Here is a 4749-nt window from a genome sequence, read left to right as displayed (position 1 = left end):
CTGTCCCTACTCGGGCCTCGGCCTGGGTAGGGTGGGGAGAGGAACCCACATCCGGGATTGCACGTCAGTAGCTGCTGACAACCCGGGGGGTGGAGGGGTGCGCGGGCCGCTCGGACATATTCCGAGGTCGGGGTCGCGCACCCTGGGATGGCCATCCCGTCGGAGCTACCCGAAGGTCAACTCCGGGTCGGCGGGACGGGAGGTGGAGCCGCAGGGACCGGTACATTGGCCCTCCCCACATCAGTGGAGAGGCGCCGCATCCCGGCAACCTTGCGGCTCCTCCTGGTCACGATCGCATTTGCGACGTGGCCGGCCGAGAGGGCCCCCCCGTGTGGGCAGCTGCGCACGGGGAGCATTAGGGGTCTGCGTGGTATTTGCCAGGACCCCTACAGCGCAGGCCTGGCAATTGTCGGACCTGCTCATATCGTAAACCCCCGGAAGCCGTTATGTCATGTCTATGACGAACCTCTGGGGGAGCGAGGGCCTTGGCTTAAACGCCTGGGCCGCGAGGACGGGGACCTCTATAAAAAACGCCCCCAATCCTAAGTTTGAGAGCCGCGGCGATGGGATGAGTGGCCGGCGGGTTAGCCGGTCGCGAGCGGTCCACCCCGGGGCACCTGGCGCACCCCGGGTGTATCCAGCCCGAACCCAGGCGTGGGGCTCCGCCTGGGGGGTACATACTTCCTCCGATAATTATGGCCCGCCCTGTAAGCCTCCGGGTGACAAGGGGTGGGCAACCACATATGATGACACACCTTAAAACAAACAAGAGCGTCGTAGGAGGAGAGGAGGAGCAGATGGAGGCGTATGCCTCCCTCTCTGACGGGCAAAACATGCCCAATGCTGAGCCGACCACCAGCTCAGTCGGGAGGGAAAAGGCAAACAGTGGCCTCACTAAAGAAACTGTGGCGGATAAACACCCCACTGAGAGTATGGGGTGCCGCGCAAGGTCGTCGTCGGCGTCGACACGGCCGCGCAGTGATAGAGATGGCAGCTTTGGCGCGGGGAGTAGTGGCGACGACGGCGACTTCAGCGCGCGGTCGGCTTCCCCTGCGTCCGGCCCAAGGTTCGCCAAAAAGGACGGGCGGGGGCGGCCTGTCGCGCGCTCCCAACCAGGGGACCACACCGCGGCGGCGCTCGCACACAAGAAAAGAGAGAAAGAAGAACTAAAAGCGATTGCAGGCGCGAATGAAGTCAGGGACCCAGACATACGCCCGCAATCCAAAAGGGCCCTCCAATGCAAGGAGGATGAGGGGAGGATCCTCTGCGGCCTGCGATCGAAGCAGACGGTCGAGGTCTCGTCGATGGCCCTTCGGGCCATCGACGAGGTAAAAAAGGTCGCAGAGCGGTCCTCAAACTTGAAGGGACCCTATAAGGGGGCCTTTTGGAGCGCCTCGGCCACACTGGCCGCATGCAGCCTCGCTCTCGTTCAGAGGACCGATATAATCGGTGGCTCTGAGCAGAGCGAGGCCGCGAGGATGGAGCAGGAGGCGGCCTCGGCCGAGATGGAGCGCCTACGGGGTCGAGGGCGCTCTACTTCGGCTCGAGGTCGACCGCCTCAGTAATGAGCTGAATGGGGCCCGAGCATCCGGCCCCTCCAGCGTGCCAACGGCGATCTCAATGATGGAGATCGACGAGCCCGCGGCACAAAACACGGAGGTGGATCGGCGGACGGGACACAACTCCCGGGACTCGTCCGCCGATCGAAAAAGGAAGAGGACGGAGGAGGCTGGGGGGGAATCCCTGCTCCCCACCCAGCCCCATAAAAGGAAAAAGAAGAGGAGGGTGCTCCGGCTCGACCAGTCATCCTCCTCCAGTGAAGAGGAGGTGACGGTGGTGGGAGGCGCCGGGTCTGCTCTGCCCCTCCTCCCGACTCCCGAAGAAGAGCGGATCGGGAAACAATGTCGGGAAGAGGTGGCGAAAGATATCCTGGAGGGAACTCTCCCCCAAGGGAAGGCTCCCTCCCTCCAGGCGCGGAATGGTGCAACGGGGGGAGCGGCTCGACCCCCACCCGAGAAGAAAAAAAAGAAGAAGGGCAAGAAGAAGGAGGGCATGGTGGTGGTGACGGCGGGTGCCGGGGCGATCCCCGCGGTTTGCCGAGCCGATGGTGGGCGATCTCGGGGGGCTGTCTAATCCACCCCTCGACCGACAATACGCCCCCTGTGGTCGCGGGAGTGTGCGGCGGGGAACTGGAGGCTCTTGTGGTCGCCCTAGTTCCCCGCCTTATGAAGGCCATGGGGGCCGTCATCCCCGGGATCACACCCGGAGGGCGACCCGCGCGGCCTCAGAATGTGAGCCAAAGGACAGGGGGGGGGGAGGGAACCGCACGGCGCGCCCCGACTCTCCCCCTTCGGCCAAGTCCTCCGCAACCTCTACCCCCGCCGGGGCCAAACGGCCTGGGGCAGCGGGGGGAGTAAGCGGAGGAAAGGGAAGAAAAAGAGCGGCGCGGGCGACCCGTCATCCCAAATGGGTGGGAGGACCGCCCCCTGCAGGTGCGCCTGCACTTGTGGAGGAGCCAGCCCCCCCCCCTCTAAGCCGGATAGCACAAGTGGGGGGAGCTGACCCTCCTTCCTCCGCCACCGAGCCCGAGACCACCTAGGCTCGAGTGGTTGGGAGGGGGGAGAAGAAGAGAGAAGGGGGGGCAAACAGGCCCCCCTACCCGCCCCCCGAAAGCCGGGTTCCCAAAAGGGTGCCGCGGCCAAGGGGGGCGCCAACAAGAAAATAACACGGGACGAGGGAGGCGGGAGTAAACCCGCCCTCCCTAAGGCTCCTCGCACCGCCGCCGTCACGGTGAGCTGCCCCACCGGCAGCTACGCCGATGTTATGCGGCGGGCGAGGAGCCAGATAGATTTAGGCGAGCTGGGGATCGGGGACGTCAGGACCAGAAGGGCCGCTACTGGCGCGCTGGTCCTCGAGATCCCCGGTCCCGAAGGGCAGGCCAGGGCGGACGCCCAGGCCAAAAGAATGTCGGCCCTCTTCACCGACACGAGGGACGTGCAAATTGCGCGACCCTCGAAGAGGGCCGACATCCGGGTCCGTGACCTGGACGACTCAGTCACCGCGGAAGATGTGATCTCCGCGGTGGCGGTCGCCGGGGGTTGCGGGCCCGGGGAAATCAAGGCCGGGGCAGTACGACCCGGAGCGGACCGAATGGGGACAGTCTGGATTCAGTGTCCCCTTTCGGCCGCACGGAAGATAGCGGGCGGGGGGCGACTCAAAGTTGGGTGGTTTTCCGTCCGCGTCGAGGCCCTGACGAAGCGCCCCCTCCAGTGCTTCAAATGCCTGGAGTGGGGCCATGTCAGGGCCCTGTGTAAAAGTAAGGCCGACCGCAGTGGCCTCTGTTACCACTGCGGCTCGGCCGGCCACAGGGCCGCGGCGTGCGATGCACCGACGACATGCCCGGTGTGTCGTGACGCCGGACGGCCCTGTGGCCACAGAGTGGGAGGCCCCGCGTGCCAAATGGCAAAGCGGGGCAAGGAGGGAAAGAGTGGGAGGAAGAGGCGAAAAGCCTCCAACACCCCTCTCACCCCTCCCCCCGAGAAGGAGAAGGAGCCCCCCCCTCAAAAACCAGAGGGTGGGGCTACATTGCCTGGCACTCCGGTCCCTCCGACGGACGCTGCTCCTAAGGAGCAGAGAAAGCCGCGGGGGGCCGGGCCCGGAAGAGCTGCCTCGCGGGAGGCGGGTAACCCGAACGAGGGTCCCCCTCCCGCGGGGAAGATAGGGGAGGGCCTGGAGGAGAGCGGAACTAAGCTGTAATGGCTACCCGCCTCCTCCGGGCGAATCTCAACCGCGCTTGCGGAGCCCAGGAACTGTTCATGCAGTCCCTCCGCGAGCGCGGTTGCGGATTAGGGATCGCCTCCGAGCCTCACTCCGTCCCCGGGAGTCACCCAGCCATAATGGGTGACGTTGCGGGGCGGAGTGGCAAGTGCTCGGTGGCGATCTATCATGAAGAAAGGGAGGCCTCCCCCCCAATCTCCCTGGTGGAGAGGGGGGGAGGATACGTCGCGGTCGAGTGGGGGGCCATAGACGTGGTCGGGGTATACGCCTCACCATCGTGGGACCTCGCTCACTTCGAGCACCTTTTGAACCGGCTGGGGGACCTCATGTCGAGGCGCCCCCAAAGGCCGGTCCTAGTGGCCGGGGACCTCAACGCCAAATCGGCGTTGTGGGGGTCCTCGGTAAGGTGCCGAAGGGGCAAGGTTATGGAAGAATGGGTCGCGTCTCACGGCCTCTGTATCATACACAGGGGTCGGAGGAGCACCTTCGTCGGGCCGCGTGGGAGATCAGTGATTGACATCACATTAGCGTTTCCCCAGGCGGCCCGACTAATCCAGGATTGGCGGGTGGTGACCAGAGGGGAAAACCTCTCGGACCATCGATACATCGTGGTCCGACTGGTCGCCACCCCGGAGGAGGTGCTCCGGAGACGCGGCCAGGAGGGCGCCCGACCATTGAGATGGGCCCTCCGTAAACTCGACCGCGACAAGTTGGCGGCCGCCTTAACGGCGGCCACATGGGCGGACCCGGGCCCTACACCGGGGACCCGGGCCGCCATTGAGGCTGAGGCGGCCGGGCTCGTGGGCGTGATGTCAGCGGCGTGTGGCGCCGCCATGCCCCGATCCCGGCCGCATCCCCGCCGGTCCGTGTACTGGTGGTCGGCGGAGATCGCCAAACTTCGGCACTCCGCCGGCCAAGCCAGGCGTGAAATGGACCGGCGGGGAAGAGACAGTGTGAGTGGGATGGCCGCCG

The sequence above is a fragment of the Odontomachus brunneus genome, unplaced genomic scaffold (assembly GCF_010583005.1).
Source record: "Odontomachus brunneus isolate Ranch 3 - 2012 unplaced genomic scaffold, Obru_v1 Obru_scaffold_056, whole genome shotgun sequence".
NCBI classification, from domain to species: domain Eukaryota; kingdom Metazoa; phylum Arthropoda; class Insecta; order Hymenoptera; family Formicidae; genus Odontomachus; species Odontomachus brunneus.
The sequence above is the reverse complement of the archived record's forward strand: the minus strand, read 5'-3'. Positions refer to the sequence as shown.